Source organism: Helianthus annuus, chromosome 4 (assembly GCF_002127325.2).
Source record: "Helianthus annuus cultivar XRQ/B chromosome 4, HanXRQr2.0-SUNRISE, whole genome shotgun sequence".
Classification (NCBI taxonomy): Eukaryota; Viridiplantae; Streptophyta; class Magnoliopsida; order Asterales; family Asteraceae; genus Helianthus; species Helianthus annuus.
This window is the reverse complement of record NC_035436.2, coordinates 64,992,164-65,010,758: the sequence shown is the minus strand read 5'-3', so window position 1 is coordinate 65,010,758 and position 18,595 is coordinate 64,992,164. Positions and strand designations below refer to the sequence as shown.

The 18,595-nt window shown below is 40.8% G+C and overlaps 1 non-coding gene across 1 annotated transcript; it reads right to left on the bottom strand.

Annotated features, from left to right (window-relative positions):
- Window positions 1-2,923: 2,923 nt before the first annotated feature.
- On the bottom strand, window positions 2,924-3,030 carry LOC118491750. The gene has a single exon (XR_004892195.1). It is a non-coding gene; the product is annotated as a small nucleolar RNA R71 (small nucleolar RNA).
- Window positions 3,031-18,595: the final 15,565 nt, after the last annotated feature.

Here is an 18,595-nt window from a genome sequence, read left to right as displayed (position 1 = left end):
GATAATAGCGTTATGGATGCTCTTAATCATTTTGCACTTTACTCGTATAATAAATTAGTATTTGTGCCGAACTCCTTTCGACCATTAAGTTCACACTATAGTTATACCTTTCGAAGCTGCCAGCTATGTTATCAATAATTCACCAAAATTGGAGCGCTCAATGTTGGTAGAGTAGTTAGATGCTTTTTAGTTCATTGAAGGTTATTGTTTGTCCGTTAAAACTTATTCTTCCCGAAGCTCTTTCAATGCATTTATATAATTACAAAAAAGACATAGTTCACTTTTTTTTTTTTTCTGGAAAGAGACATTGTGTTTTTCAATTTTCTGAAGTGTTTAGGCCAACAACCATCCATAGAGTGTTTAAGGGGGTTGGGGCGTTCGCTAACTAGATGAACATGCGGATTCGGGTGGTTCAACTAGAACATCATCACATCCTTTTTGATTTATTGAAGGTTGACAAGGTTCACGAAGTAGCTTTATATGAATTAGATGTGAAACCTAACATATAATATATATATATATATATATATAGAGAGAGAGAGAGAGAGGCCAGTTAACATACAATACGGCTTAAAGTACATCATGTACGACAGATAATTACGCACGTTCATTTGAAAATCACGCATGTTATAAACTAAAAAACCCAAATCACGCATGTTGGAAAACATTAATCACGCATGATTAAAACATTAATCACGCACGTTATACACATAATCACGCACGTTGTCGTACGTGATGTGCACAAAATGCAACATATAAATTACATCAATTACGTGATGTGCACAAAATGCAACATATAAATTACATCAACTGTTGCAGACGCATTTAATGAAATTGCGAATTGCAATTAATGAAGAGAGAGTCGGATGGACACGGGGCCGTGCCCAGGCTTCTGTTCAGCCTATAAATAGGAGTGCTTGGAGCTCTTGCAACTCATCCCTTGGCACACCACCTCTCTCACACTTCACCCACCACCCACCACCATCAAAACACCATCATCCACCACCATCATCTATTGTCCATCATAGAGTGTGTGAGTCGTCTCGGGATCCAAGATTGATCGTAAGAGTTCTTGACAATCAAAGGCCATGTTTGCCTAAGTCTCTTACATCACTTGGTGAAGACAAGTTTTTAGTGTAACACATTTTTTTTTAATCTTTTGAACATTTTAATTGGTTTTGTATAAATGACTTTAATTACTAGTTTCTTATGTTGAAGGTGATTCTTCCTTATCGTTTGTCCGTGGTGTCTTGGCATTATTTTACTGTCTATATAAAATAAAAGATTTTCACCATTCATATCTCCACGGTCTATATGGAGGTATGTTGGCTACCTGGTCGGGGGTTAAGGGAACGGTTTGGTAATAGTCTTGCCATTGTTCGGTGTATAGATCCTGCAAAGGATCTGGGTCAAATTTAGTAGGACCTCCTTCAATACCCAGCGGTATTGGATGGCGGGGGTCTAAAATCTTTGATCCCCTCATAAGTTAAACTACTATTAAAACTTTAACCCGGCTACTTAGGACTGTATCCATGCTGACTCAGACTACTTAGACGAGGGTAACATCGCCTTCAAAAGAAGGGCCTACCACATTATGCATTAATAACTTAATTAATTATCTTTCAATAATCACCTTCAAAAGAGGGGCCTACTACAATAACTAAGATAATCTCTTAAACAAGTGCAAAAGTGCGAAAATAATCAAAGGTTACACTACACACGAGTCGGATCCAAGTGATTCATCTTGTCTATTTGTTTTTACTTTTATTTTCTTTTTCAACATTTTAGTTAGTTTTATTTTTCTAGTTTAAAAAAATCTTTTCCTAACATTTTGATTTGATTAGACGTTGAGGATAAACCGGTACTAAAAGCTCTCTTGTGTCCTTGGACGACCTCGGTATCTTACCAACACTGTACTACGTCCACGATGGGTGCACTTGCCCATATGTGTGTTTAGTGTTAGTGAGTATCGTGTTTATAAATTTAAAACTTGGCTAAAAAATGTAAAAAGGGCTTAAAATATACACCTAAATTTTATTACACCTAACGCACATCAAGGTTTTGGCGCCGTTGCCGGGGCCTAATCATTTTTTTCCAATTTATTTTTATTTTTTAAGATTTTCTTAATTTTTCAGCTTCTGCAGAGCTCAGCACGGGCCATGCCTGGTCGGACACGGGCCGTGCCCAGCAGTGTCACTGGCAGTTTTTATTTTCCGAGTTACAGAGAGCTGAGCACGGGGCCGTGTCGGTGCAACACGGGGCCGTGTCCAACTTTCCAGTAACAAGGATCCGGAAAACAATCGCTATATCTCCGACCACAGGCCGTGTTCACTGAGCACGGGGCCGTGGTGAACTTCCTGACAAACATTCTTTTCTGTTTTTATTGCAGGACTTGGAACCGGACACCACATCTGAACCTTCTACGTAGTGTATGAGCTCCAGTTCTAGTAGAGACATAAAAGAACCTCTAGAAGAACCCGAACGCTTTCTCAGAAAAAGACTTAAAGCTAAAAACCAAGAGAAGGTTTCGAGGGACCCACTTCCAATGGCGGACCAACGTACCCTCATGGATTACCTACGACCCACCGTGGGTAATCTCGGCGCCGCTATCAATGCACCGAATGTTGAAGCTAACAACTTCGAACTTCGGCCACATTTGATACAAATGCTTCAAAACTCCGCAACCTTCCATGGGCTTGCGGACGAGGATCCCCATCTGCATATTACTAATTTCTTAGAAATATATGATACCTTTCGGATCAATGGAGCATCAAATGACGTCATCCGCCTTCGAATGTTTCCATTTTCACTAAAAGACCGAGCAAAAGCTTGGCTCAACGCCCTCCCAGTTGGTTTGGTAAACACCTGGGATGAACTAGCCCAGAAATTTCTATATAAGTATTTCCCTCCCGCTAAAACGGCTAAATTAATGACTGAAATTAATATATATTCACAAGAGGATGGGGAATCCTTATATGAAACTTGGGAAAGGTTCAAGGAGCTATTGCGAAAGTGTCCTCATCACGGTCTTGCGGTATGGCAACAAGTATCCACTTTCTACAATGGGTTGTTGCCACACACAAGACAAACACTTGACTCTAGCTCCGGGGGATTTTTAGGTAATCGCTGCCCACATGAAATATACAATCAAATTGAGGAAATTGCTCAAACCAATTTTCAGTGGCACACTCCCCGAGTTAATAAATCTATTGCCCCGGGCGCCCATAAGGTTGATGAAAGCACTTCTTTACAAGCCCAAATCGAGGCCCTTTCTTCAAAAATCAAAAAGTTAGAAATGACAAAAACGGTCTCGGTTATGGCTTATGAAGGGTGTGGAGGGCCACATGAAAATTGGAGTTGTATGAAAGAAACAGATGATCAACCAGAGTCGGTAAACTACATTGATAATAGACCTAGGCCGTCGGGTCCTCCAACGGGTACCTACAACCAAGGATGGCGTAACCACCTTAACCTTTGTTGGAGAGAACCCGGCAATAGTAGTAACCAACAAAGCCTAAACCAACGAACAAACTTTCAACAACCAAGAAATGAGTCAAAAAATTTCCCTCAATAACAAGGTGGACAAGAAAGGCTTGAAGATACTGTATCTCGCCTCATCTCCGACACTGAAAAGAAAAACTCGGATCGATTTCAACAATTGGAATCGAATTTTAGAAATCAACAAGCTAGTATACAAAACATTGAAAAACAACTAAATCAATTAGCTCAAAATTTCTCTGAGAGACCACAAGGCGCATTACCAAGTAATACCTAAACAAACCCAAAAGCACAAGTCCATCTCATAACATTAAGAAACCGTACCGTGGGTTCGGAAGAAGCTCCACCACCGCCAACTGAGGGAAGCACAACACCGCCCCAACAAGAGAAGACTTCTCCTCTAATTCAAGAGCCTACCAAGGCTCCTCCGGTTCCATACCCCGGTAGGTTAATTCGTCAAAAGACCAATGAGCAATTCGCAAAATTCGAAAATCTACTAAAACAATTGCATGTTAATATTCCTTTTATCGAAGTCCTAACTCAAATGCCAAGGTACTCAAAATTCATGAGGGACTTCCTCACTCATCAAAGGAAAATTGAATCATTGCAATTAGTTAACTTAGGTGAAGAATGCTCCGCCCTCGTACTCAACAAGCTCCCACAAAAGAAGATTGATCCTGGAAGCTTCACAATTCCTTACTCGATCGGGGAATCCCCCGTTCGTAATGCACTAACCGACCTTGGGGCTAGCATTAACCTCATGCCTGCGTTAATGTTCAAACGACTCGGCCTAGGAAAAACAAGCCCTACCAAGATGAGTATACAACTTGCCGATAGATTCGTCAAATACCCACAAGGTGTCGCTGAAAATCTATTGGTCAAGGTCGACAATTTCGTCTACTCGGCCGACTTTGTCATACTAGATATGGAACAGGACACCGAAGTCCCCCTCATACTAGGGAGGCCATTTCTAGCCACCGCGCAAGCAGTGGTAGACATGAATGACGGAACACTTACTTTGAAGTTTGGGGATAAGGAAGTGAAGTTTGGAGTTGGTAAGAGAGTAGAGGACGATGACCCGGTCAATTACATGAAGGTCATTGATTCGAGTTTGGATGATGCTCTCCGACGGTGCAACATGGGATGCGAAACATCCCGCTCGGAAAATATATAACCTCACTTTGGGTCTAGCCAAGGACCCTTATAAACGTGGCGCACCACGGAGGCATTCCGTGGAACTATCCTTAGTTTAACTTAGATTTTTAGTTTAATTTGCAGGAATAAAACACACTCGGGATGGTAAAGGATAACAAGGGAAACGAGAAACATCACCCCATGCACGAAAACAGGGTCATCCGACAAAAATTTCTTCATTACAGCAAGTTCAGCATGGGCCGTGTCCGCCCAACACGGCCCCGTGCTGTACAATCTGCAGAAATCGCCCAGTTCAGGTAACTGGACACAGGCCGTGTTCACTGAACACGCCCCCGTGTCCAGGCTTCTGTTCCTCTTTATTAAATTTTGTCACTAGCACCTGAACACGGGGCCGTGCCCGGTCACCACGGGGCCGTGTCCAGAGTGTCAGTAACATAAAATTTTGCTTTTAACACCCTTTTACACATTCAATCAACCTAAAAACTTATTTTTGGGACACATTGAGGACAATGTGTAATTTAAGTGCGGGGGGGATGCTAATACTTTGAATCTTGCAAGTCCTAATTAACAAGCCTTACACAAAACTCTATTGGAACCGCTAATCACCCCAATTTTTTTTTCAAAAAAAAAAATTCATTTTTTTACTTGTCCAAGTTTAAGTTGGGAATTTCAAGTTCTAAAAAGGTTATATTTTTACAAGTTTACAAGCGATAGCGTCGTGATAAAAAGAACCAACATAAGAAAATTATGAAACGGCGTGACAAGCTTAGTTAAAATTTGATTATATATACTTGATCACATAAAAACCCATTCCCAAAAAAGTGAGTTTTGAGCCTTTATTGAGCATACAAATACATATCTTTACACTAAATGCTCATTTTTCATTTCTTGTGTGAATAGCCGCTTGGTTCGTACGACTCTAGAACTTGCCACGACAATGCATTCCCGGTCCTTACCAACTTAAACCCGAGTAAGTAAATGATGAAGGCATTAGGACTAACCCTTTTTTCTTTCTACACCATTATTTTTTATTTTTTTTACCACCTACCCAAAATCCCCGTAGTTAACCCCTTTGAGCCTAAATCTTTTCATTTCTTAACCCAAAACAATCACCCTTTTTTGTAACACCTCGAAATTTTGTGTCCAATAAATAAAAGACACGTGTCAAATACGACAAAAATAATATAAACCCGGATTTCATTAAGATATGCAGTAGGATTTTCGAATATGTCGACATGTTAATTTTATACCTCTGAGCGACTTCGTTATTATAAATCCCGAGACCCCAAGCAAATTATAAGCACTTAATCTAAATCGGGTCATTAGTAATAATTAAAAGGATCTAAGATAATAGTTGGGTCTTAAGAAAATAATACAAGACAATCATCTAACCAAGAGCCCACCTTTCTTACAAACCCATATTGCATAATAGGCAGACATCTGGTCAGGTATGGGCTAAAGGCAACCCATCAAAATTATTAATGTCAAGCTGACTATTCAAACCTTGAAAGGTTATTTTTTTTGCCACTGATGATCGCTTACAGACCATAAGGGTTATGCCTTACGGACCGTAAGGAGGGTGAAGGGGTAAAAGTTTTCCGCCACAGGCTTACGGACCGCAAGGCCCAAGCCATACGGTCCGTAAGCGATGCCCAGCGACAGAAAGTTGGCTGTTGGCTGTGTAAAATGGTAAACAATAAATGTAGAGATCTTCCAAAGATATGGGCGACCTCTAAACACCTCCTAGGACCCAGGGACACTTGGTGATCATCCAAGGACCCTTGTAGACCTTGTTGTGATGATCTTGATGATCCACATTGCCTATAAAAGGCCCCTTTGTGCAACAAGTTTTCCTCACACCTTCTCTTGCTCTTCTGATCATCTCTGGAGCTCCAAAGCAGAACCAATCCATTCCTAGTCGTGCATAGGACCTTGGTAAGCTTCCTTAACCATTCTTAGTTGAGTTCTTGCTTAGTTTAGCTTAAAAGTCAATCCGTCGTAATTAACGATTGACTTTACGATAAATCACGAATGGTCCAGTGATTTGTCGAATCAAAGATAGTTATGTGTTGGTATTTATGTGGGTAATAAACCCCTAAAAGGGTTCCCTCTGATCACCATTCTAACTAGTTCAAATAACGAGTCAAACATGCTTAGAAAAAGTCAACAGAAAGCTATTTTGCGATTTTACATATAATCTGTAATGTATATGGTATGCAACCTGTTTGAACACTCATAAAACATGATAATAAGTATATTAACTCATCTAAGCTTGTTTGATCCGGCCATTTGCTATATTGACCCGGTTCGGAGCCGAATATCGCTAAAGTTTGACTTTTGCTTTGACTTCAGTTCTGACCCGTTAAAGTTTGATTTAGATATGCCTTAGGACTCTCTTAGGACCAGGTTACATGATGGTATAACCCTCTGTGACCGGTTCGTTGTTGTCCGAGTCTTTTACGCGTTTCCGTTAATTGCTTAAAAGTTGACCGTAACGCCCTTTTTAAATTAAAACGAGAATTTCGGACATGTGAAGGAATCATAACCTTAGTTACTGATTTCTAAACATGTCCCTAAAATTTCATGTCAATCCGAGGTCCAGAATAAGAGTTATGCTAAATAGCGCAAATTACGGAACTTTAGTAATTTAATAGCGCAATTAGCATAACGCCTATCTAAACTTCGACACCAAACCTTTTACTCACTGTTGTAAAATAATATTTTGGGATTTTTAAAGATTTTTATTTATTTTTAACCTGCTCATAACCTGCGGTTATGGCTACGGTTCGGTAAATACCGAATATGCCCTTTTCGGCCATAACTTGAGTTCTACAAGGTCTTTTGACCCGATTCCAGTTGCTACTGATTTTAAATAATAAAAAAAGTATTTTAGACTTTATAAACTGTTCGGGAAACTCAGATTTCCTGTAGAACTCTAAAAACCTCTTTTTAATCTTTAAAAAGACCGAAATACCCCTACGGGGTATAATATCAACTTAAACTCGTTACGGGCATTATGGAAGGTATCCTACTGATACCACAACCTATTTAAAGTATATTGACTTAGGAAAACAGTGTAGGACTCTTACGGTTACCTGTTGCGCCTTTTGCGCGCACGGTTCGGCTTATGTAACTAGTTTACATAAATTAGCCGATACGGGCCAAACCATATTGTTTTGACCCCAAAATCCAGAGTGTGAATATTAAACCCATATAAAACAGGCCTTCAAACTTGTTGGGTCAGAATCACATTCCAGTCCCGGTTTTCGCCTTTCACGCGATTAAACCGTATCTATCCTTTGAAACTGACTGGTCTAGGCCATGGCTAATATAAAGACCCGTTAGGATTCTAATAGGTTATTTTAAAACCTTCGTTCCAGAATAGGAGCCCAGTAAAAGATATCTGTGATTTAATCAATTAAGGACTATACTTGCAAAGGTAAATACTTTTAACTTATTTTCCGTTATACGGGCTTGGGGTACGGTATCTAAAATACCGCTTGGTCGGGAAATTGACCCCAACTCATTTGTAGTTGGGTATTATTAATGTGACCTGTTTAAAAACTTGTTTTGTTGGCTTAACGCCTTTGGGGGCTTAATGACCATGTCCCGGATATCCTTGGCATCATTTTACGAAATGGCCACGACCTCGACATCCGGGTGTAGGCGTACACCCGGCATTGTGTCTATATTAATTAAAGGTGTAACCGTTGGTTTACCCACCTCGGTTTTACGCTATGTGGTGTGTCTATTAAACTTTAACCCGGCACGACCCGGGCGACCGAACGCATAGCAAGCATGTAATTCTTTACAAGATTTAATTATAAATTATCCCAAGTTATAAAAGAGTTTGTGCCTTGTGCATTCAAATCAATTTTAATAAACATTTTACAAAAGTGTCGGTTGAATGTATTTACCAGTGTAAACTGACGTATTTTCCCAAAAAGATTAAATGCAGGTACTAAACGAAATCGGCTGGCTATAGCTCCTTAGCGTCTTAAGGAGTCTCGCAAGCTCTTGATGCCTTGTCTGTTGAACAATGTTTTTATGTATTATTTTGATCCCCTGTGGATTTTTATTCAACAATGGTGATACATTGATATACACTTAAATGTTGAAATACATTATCTTATTGCTTCCGCTGTGCATTCATATAATTGTGTGGTTTGACTATATTGTTGCCAACTACGTCACGGTAATCCCCCACCGGGCCCACCGCTGATACACGTGGAAATCGGGGTGTGACAGGTTGGTATCAGAGCCTACATTGAGTGAATTAAACACTATCCTAATGTGTTTAATCTCAGTGACACAATTGCACATACTTGAGTCTAGACAAGAACCTAGGACAAATTCGAATTGTTATTCCAAGTTTGTCTTTTATTGTTTATTGTTATTTAAAGTTATGAAAGCAGGAAAATGCCACCTGCAATCAGACGAGGAGGAGGAAGAAGAGGCAGAGGAACGATCATTACTCACAATGATCACGAAGCTGGACCATCAAACACTCGAGCTCCTTCCAGCACAAGGAGTGAAGAACCCCAGAGACGGAGAAACCTTTTTGAACCTGCTCGACATTCTACCTCGCATAGCTCGACGCCATCATACCGTCACTCGTTCGGGCCAGATTCCGAAAATGATCCCAATAACCCTCAACCCTCCTACATACCTCTGCAGCGTTCGGTATCGCACCGTGCTTTTGACTATCCCACTCCTTACTTCAGAGGTCAGTTTAACCCAGCAGATTACATTCAGGAACCTGCAGGCTTTGTCCCGTTAGGACCACAGGATCACTTCTCAGAAGACCACATGGATGAGGACACAGATCCAATAGAACCTGCTCGTGGTACGCCCACACATCCTATCGAGATCTCCGATGGGTCTTCTTTTCATGGGACACCTTATCAGGGCCCAGATAGCTTCCAGGCGTTGTTCAACCAACATGAGTGGTACTATACACCATCTCATCAGACATCACAACACCAGCAACAACAACAGCAAGATCCTTCCGAGGATCCACGTTTCGTGGCAGTTACGCCACCACCACCGCCACCGGTTCAACCAGTAGTTCCAGATCCGCCAAGGCGAAGAAGATCAGGCGCACGGATGTCTACCCGAGGAGGGGAATTTCATTTCAGCACCCCTCGCCACTCGAGTGCTAGTCACTATCCGTCAGTACCTGAAGAAGGACCTTCAAGTCCAGTACAGGAGGCGAACTCCGCACCAGTTGCACCATCTTCGCCACCATTTGGGTATGACCACCCAATACCTGCATACACGGGTCCAACGGCATACAACCCGTTCGAACCGTCATCGCACGCGCATTACAATTACAACTATGATCGCGACCCATATGTGATAGCAGCTAGGTATAATGCCCGCTATCCCGACGGAGCTTTTGGAAACCTAGGGATACTGGACTACTCAGCTCATGGGTATCCAGCACCTCCTAGACCTCCAGTTCCGCAACCAGCGCCACAACCACGTTTCTCTCCTCCTGAACAAGAAGAAATCCTCCATCGGTTAAGTCATGTGGAGCGAGATTTCGAGGAAGAACGAAAGAACAACAGGGGATTCCTTAAGGGCCTAGCAAACCTGTTGAAAGGCAAGAAGAAGAAACGTGACCATTAGTTTATATATGTTCTAATGTAATGCCTATTTTAAATAAGTCCCTACGTGGACATTTATCGTATTTCAGTCCCTACGTGGACTTATCTTTTAGTCCCTGCGCGGACATCTATCTTGTATTGGTCCCTGCATGGACTTGTCTCTTTATTAACCTCTATATAGGTATGTACTTGTTTAAAAGTCCCGTTTAGGGCAGCGTGCAATCGTATTTGAAGTTTATGGAATGTTATGTTATAATTTCATTTTTGTTATTACTATATATGAAATAAATCAAAATCATTCCTTTTAAATTAAATCTGCCTAAAAAAAAAGAATCTTAAGAATGAAACCTAGCCAGGTGTCTTTATAAGATCTGGCCAAGATGGTAAGACCTGATTAAAAGATTCAGAATTCCAGTTAACCTCTGTAATCATGTTAACGTTCGTGGCAGATGTGATTCGTTAAAATCGCACGCGTCATTCATGTATAAGAACCCTTCTAAGGATTCCAAGGCCCAAATTAATGATATAATAAATCATGGGTTAAATCATCAATGAATATGATCACTTGTTAAACATCCATTAGCGATGTAGTGCCTACGGGGCCGAATTATCAAACATCCATTAGTGATGTAGTGCCTATGGGCCATAATCATTGTCATAATAAGACAAAATGGTCTATGACTCCCTGTCAGAAAGGGTAAAAAGGACTACGGTTCAAACCTTCATACCTTGATTCTCTGTAATCTCGGCTAATATTATAATAACGTCCTCGTGACTAGGCTTTTATGCCACTAGCAATATTAATTGTAATTAGGATAAGTATGTTCAAATCCTAAATAAAAGCGAGTAACAAATTAACCAGATATGGTCTTTGTTACCATGGTTAATGAATTGCCATAAAAGATAATTCAATAATAAACTCCTAAATAAAATTTTCGTTATCTTCTGTAACAGATTCAAGTTACCATGGCTAACCCTAATGGAGAAGATAGTCATACGAATGAAGACGAATATGATAACGCCCAAGTACATTTAACGGGCGCTCAATTAAAAGCTCTTGTCGACAACGCTGTTCAGGCAGCTCTAGATCGACAATACGAGGAACATACCGAATCTCGGAGAGCAGAACCGTATCCAAACCACTCTCCAAGCCGAAAACACACTCAAAATCCCACAGCAAACCACTGTCCAAGCCCAAAAAGGACGATGATAATCACTCGTCCAATGAAAACAGTGTTCGTCGTGAAAGGAAGTATACTGATGCATCTCGTGCCAGGGGCTGCACCTACAAGTACTTTGTGTCTTGTAAACCCCGAGACTTCACTGGGGAGAAAGGCGCAGTCGATTGTATGACGTGGCTGGATGAGATGGACACCGTGATGGACATCAGTGGCTGTGCGGAAAGAGACGTGGTAAAGTTTGTGTCGCAATCGTTTAAGGGCGAGGCCCTTGCTTGGTGGAGGGCTTTGGTTCAGGCCTCGGGAAAGGCTGTGCTATACAGCATGACATGGGAGGAATTCATTTCTCTCATCAAAGAAAATTACTGCCCTCAACATGAGGTGGAAAAGATAGAATCCGATTTTATATCATTGGTGATGACGAACCTTGACTGCCAAGCTTACCTAACGAGCTTCAACACGATGTCTCGGTTGGTTCCATATCTATTAACCCCGGAGCCAAAGAGAATCGCTCGTCTCATCGGTGGGTTAGCCCCCGAGATTAAGGCAAGCATGAAGGCCTCTCGGCCAACGACCTTCAGATCTGTGACCGACTTATATTTGTCCCTCACTCAGGATGCGGTCCGGCGACGGTCGCTGAGGAACAAAGAGGCCGAGAAGAGGAAGCGTGAGGACGATACCTCACGAAGGTCGGGCAAGAAACACCGTGGGAACGGTGATAGCAAGAGAAGGTCAGAGTCAAGGAAAGATGGGCAGCAATCTGGAGAGAAACCCAAGTGCAAAAACTGCCAGAAGTATCACTTTGGGAAGTGTAGGCTCGGGTCAAACTGGCAGACCCAGTCGAAGTCGTATACTGGTGGACTGTGCAAGTCCAAGGACCACAAGACTGTGGACTACAGGAAGATAAAAGATGTGACCTGCTATAACTGCAATGAGAAGGGGCACATTAAAAGCAACTGCCCCAAATACGCCAAGAAGCCTGAAGAAGCCAAAAAGAATAATGCAAGAGTCTTCAAGATGGATGTGAAGGAAGCTTTGCAAGACGATAACGTAATCACAGGTACTTTTCTCGTAAATAATATCTTTGCAAGAGTACTTTTTGATTCAGGCGCTAATAAGTCCTTCGTAGACCAAAAATTTTGCAAATTGCTGAATATGCCTGTCAAAACCTTAAATGTGAATTACGAGGTAGAGCTAGCAGATGGCACAGTAGAAACCGTCTCCACTATACTAGATGGATGTGTGATATCCATTAAGAACCACTCTTTTCCTCTATCTCTGCTTCCCTTTAAACTGACTGGTTTTGACATAGTTCTGGGTATGGACTGGTTATCCCACAACCAGGCCCAAATCGTCTGCAACAGAAAGCAGATTGTGATAAAGACTCTGGCTAGTGAATCGCTTACCATTCGGGGAGATACCCAGTACGGATTGCCTGAGCAAGTAACTATGCTCAAAGCTTCTAAATGTCTGAAGAAAGGTTGTGTCATCTACATGGCACAAGTGATTATTGAAGAGCCTATACCAAAGATAGAAGACATTCCCGTCATTTCGGAGTATCCAGAAGTTTTCCCTGAAGATCTACATGGGTTGCCACCAGATAGACAAGTGGAATTCAGGATTGATATCATTCCCGGAGCAGCACCTATGGCTAGAGCGCCTTACAGGCTAGCACCGACCGAAATAAAGGAGTTAAGGACCCAGCTGGATGAACTGCTAGCTAAAGGTTTCATCAAACCTAGTTCGTCTCCCTGGGGAGCACCTGTCCTGTTTGTTAAGAAGAAGGACGGATCGATGCGTCTGTGCATCGACTATCGCGAACTTAATAAGGTCACGATAAAGAATAGATATCCCTTGCCGAGGATCGACGATTTGTTCGATCAGTTACAAGGGGCAAGTTACTTTTCGAAGATCGATTTGAGGTCAGGCTATCATCAACTGAAAGTCAGAGATGAAGACGTACATAAAACAGCATTTAGGACTCGCTACGGTCACTACGAGTTCCTAGTGATGCCTTTTGGGCTCACAAATGCACCGGCTGCGTTCATGCCTTTTGAGCTGACCATGAGAAACACCTTCGCTGTATTCTCAAGCTGCTACATCATGAGAAACTCTATGCCAAATTCTCCAAGTGCGAATTCTGGCTACAAGCAGTCCAATTTCTAGGACACATTGTCAGCGAGCGTGGTATTCAGGTGGACCCCGCTAAAGTAGAGGCTGTCATGAATTGGCAAGAGCCAAAGACGCCTACTGAGATTCGTAGTTTCCTGGGGTTAGCAGGATACTACAGGCGATTCATTGAAAATTTTTCAAGGATTGCTACACCCTTAACTTCCTTGACCAAGAAGAAGGAAAAATTTGTTTGGGGCCCTAAGCAGCAAGAGTCCTTTGATATTTTAAAGCAAAAGCTAAGCAACGCCCCTGTGTTGACACTACCGGAAGGTACCGAAGAGTTCGTAGTTTACTGCGACGCATCACACACTGGCATGGGGTGTGTGCTCATGCAAAAAGGCAAAGTTATTGCCTATGCTTCGAGACAGTTAAAGGTGCACGAGAAGAATTACACCACCCATGACTTGGAGCTGGGTGCCGTTGTGTTCGCACTAAAACTGTGGAGGCATTACCTGTATGGTATCAAGTTTGTGATCTATTCAGATCACAAGAGCCTTCAACATTTGTTTAATCAGAAGGAATTAAACATGAGGCAACGCTGTTGGATGGAAACCTTAAATGATTATGATTGTGAAATCAGATATCATCCCGGCAAGGCGAATGTAGTCGCTGATGCCCTGAGTAGAAAAGAAAGGGTGAAACCCATCCGAATCAATGCTAAGAGCATCGAAGTAAAGAATAATCTAATTGAAAGGGTGTTAGCTGCACAGAGAGGAGCTGTGTTGGAAGCTAACTATCCTAAGGAGAAGCTGGGAGTGACTGAGGAGCAGTTAACTCTTAGCAAGGATGGAATTTTGCGAATGAATGGGCGAATATGGGTTCCAATTTATGGGGGACTACGAGATGTTATCCTCCAGGAAGCCCATAGCTCCAAATATTCTGTCCATCCTGGAGCAGATAAAATGTATCAGGATCTAAAGGCAAATTATTGGTGGATAGGCTTGAAAAAGTCTGTAGCCGCTTATGTAGCCAAATGCTTGACTTGTGCGCAAGTCAAGGCTGAGCATTAAAAGCCGTCTGGCTTGCTACAACAGCCTGAACTTCCTGAATGGAAGTGGGAATGTGTAACTATGGATTTTATTACCAAGTTACCCAAGACGAGGAAAGGAAATGACACAATATGGGTTATAGTTGATAGACTGACTAAGTCAGCTCATTTCTTACCCATCAAGGAGACGTATAGCTCCGACATGTTAGCCCAGTTATACGTTGATAAGATTGTATGTCACACCCCGGTTTCCACGTGTCACCGGTGGGCCCGGTGTGGGGTACAGTGACGTGGTTGGCATCGTCATAGACAATCAACACAATATAATAATGCACAGCGGAAGCAGAATAGATACATTTCAACTTTAATTAAAATGACATAATAAACATCATAAGTAGTTGAAACGGATCCACAGGCGGATCAAATAAAAATAAGAATAAATTGTTCAACAGTTATTTGTCGTCCGAGCTTGCGAGACTATAGTGGACGCTCTTAGGAAACAGCCAGCCTATTTCGTATAGTACCTGCACTTAACCTTTTGGGAAAAATACGTCAGTTTACACTGGTAAATACGAATCTACTGACTCATTTTGAAAATGATTGAAAATTGATTTAAATGCACAAGGCATAAATATTTTTATTAACTTGGGATATTTATGCAATATAAACTTGTGAACGATTTACATGTACCCGTACTTCTGGTGGCCCGGGATCTGCTGTCCGGGCTAAAGATTAAATGACACACCACATTAAAGAGTTATACACGCCGGGTGTACGCCTACACCCCGTGCTCTGGTCGTGGCCATCTCGTAAGATAATGCCAAGGATATCCGGGACACGGTCAATAACCCCCCAAAGCCTAAAGTAAGACAAGACTGTTTAAAAGAGTCGCACAAGCTATTCAAGACTGTACACCCATAAGGTGCAGGACTTGTGCGCCCGATCAAGCGGTATTTTAAATACCGTACCCCAAGCCCGTATAGGGAAAATAAGTCAAAATGTATTTACCTGAGCAAGTATAAGTCACAAACAGTAAGTGTAGGTAGCTTTTACTGGGCCTCCTAATCTAGAACAAAGGTTTATAATAACCTATTAGATTCCTAACGGGTCTTTTATTTAAGGCTAAGCTTTGACCGGTTAGTTTTAAGGACGATACGGTACATGCGCACGATTAAGCGAAGGACCAGATAGAATGTGATTTAGACCCGACAAGTTTGAATACTTGTATAATATGGGTATACTAAATACATTCTGAATTTTGAAATAAAAATGATAACGTTTGACCCGTTTCGGTCAATTTACGCAAACTAGTTACGTAAACCGAACCGAACGCAAAAAGGGCGTTACGGGTAGCCAAAAGAGTCAAATGCAAGTTCCCTGAGATAATATGCTTTAAATATGATATAATATCAGTAAGTTATGTTCTATATTGCCCGGAATAATTTTAAACTCAATTTATGCCTTATAAGGGCATTTTGGTCATTTAAAAGATTATAAAAGAGTCAAATTAGAAATCTGAGTTTCGGGTCTGGTTTATACAGTAAATATACTTCATTTAACATGTTATAACAGTAGGGTATGACCCATATACCAAACTTAACATTTAAAATCAAACTTTGCACCGTAGGGGTATTTTAGTAAATTCACAAGGGCTAAAAATGCCAAAACTGGAAATCTGAGTTCATATACTTATACTTACTGTTATTATATGAAAATATGCTAATTACATCAGTAGGTATAACTCTTATATGTTTAAAAAGAGTATAACGCTTACTATGCGTTAGAAATGCTTAAAATGCGATTTAACGCCGTTTCCGGGTTTTCAAAATAAATCTGGGATTTTTATATTTCCAGAATACTTAAAATAATTTATTTAACATATAAAATCAGTAGGAAAAGGTTTCGGGTCAAAAGAATGCATAAAACTCATTTTATGGCTTAAACGGTCAAAACCGACATAAACCGAAATAACTAAGCGATCTAAGATACGACCAGCCAAAAATTAAATAAAAATCATCCAAAATCCCAAAATATTATATAACATCAGTGGGTACAAAGTTTTATATCAAAACGTGGCTTGAAATGGGTTATATGCGAAATACGCCGTTTATTAAACATAAAGCTTTATTTTTACGCTATTGGCCATAAGTCGAAATCTGGACCACCAACTGATCCGAAATTTTCGGTGCAAGTATATATATTAGAAATAAAGATTTCTACTCTTTCACTTTTCCAAAAATCACGTTTTATATCAAAAAGGGCAAAATAGTCAACTTTAAGCATAAATCGGAAACATGCAAATGAATTGGCTAAACATAGACTCAAGCAATAAAAATTCCAGAGAGTTTTACCAAAATATAAATGGTCAAAAATACTCTCCAATACAGATCTCAAACATGCATGTACGAATCCGAATCGATAGTCTACGAAATAGTCGTTTTACAAGACTTTCGGTTCCGATTCGTATCTATACTAAAGATTTGTCGAGTTTATTATGATAAAACATATTCTTACATGTATTATAAGTTGTTTATGATGATCAAACAGATTGCATGTCCTTTACATTATCATTTAAGCTATTTTTCATAAAAACAACTTCTGTTGACTTTTTAGAAACAAGTTTGACTTGACAATTAGCATGCATAAAGTGGGAATCAGAGAATACCCTTTTGAGGGTTTGTTTCCCACATAAATACCAACATATATGTGGTTTCAATTTGAGAAATGACTGAGTTAAATTCGTCTAATCGAAAAGTCAAAGTATAAGAACAACAGTTTGACTTTTACTAATAATCGATGCAAGAACGAATTAGAGACTGAATTAGAAGCTTACAAAGGTCCTATTGAAGCTTATCTAACTCTAGGAGGTGGCCTTGTCGTTCAGATTAGCTCCAGAAGTCTTGAGAGAGTTCTTGAGAGTTGAGAGCTCTTTGTTTACAAATGCAAATGCCAAGAAAATGAGTTTTGATCTGATTTAAAGATGGATTCAGAGGTTATAGAGAGGCCACTGTTACCATAGGCATGCATGAGGTTTTATTGGAGCTTGTGGAGGTGGAATGAGCTGTTACACACTTCAAATTCGGGCCAAAAATGCAAAATTCGTGAAATTCTGATGCTGGTAGTCCCACGCGGCCCGCTTGGGCCTGTCCAGGCGGGTCGCCTGACCTGCTGCTCAGCCAAACAACTTTCAAACTTGGCAGCTTTGGTCCCTGTCCTTGCACGCGATGTTTCGGCTGCTTATTTTGACTCGTAAACCCCCAAACTTGGTTTTTAAGAACCTTGGGACATTTACTAACATGGAAATGTCCTTGGATAACTTTGCGCTCAACCAAAAAGCCATGAAATTCGACGTTGACGCTTTTAACCCCTCAAGTACGGTTTTGGCCATAACTTTCTCATACGTTAACGAAACTTCACGAAATTTTAACCACATATTCTAGTGAGTATATTTTAGCATTAAAAAGCTTCGGGTCTGCCAAAAGTTCACTCAGAGATACAAATTCAACATGTTGACACTTTTGGCCCCTATAGTTTGCAATTCCTCACTTTTGTGCAATTTCCGCGTCGTATGATCCATGAACCATCCGTTTAAGGCTATGAACATTATGTAGGGTTATCATAGAGTCTATTTATCCATTGTTGACACTTTGGACCCTTACGTTCCATAGTTTTCACTGTTTGTCACTTTTAGTCCCTCTAAAGTTTGTTTTCACATACAGGAACCTTATGACACGTGTCAAGACATTATTGGACGAAATTTTTCGAGGTGTTACATCCTCACCCCCTTAAAAGAAATCTCGACCTCGAGATTTACTGAAACAAATGAGGGTATTTCTCTTGCATCGTGGATTCCACTTCCCACGTGTATTCGGGACCTCTACGGGCATCCCATTTGACCTTAACAATAGGCACGTGCTTCCTTCGAAGCTTTTTCACCTGTCGATCCTCAATCGACAAAGGTTTTTCCACAAACTTCAGACTCTCATCTATGTGTA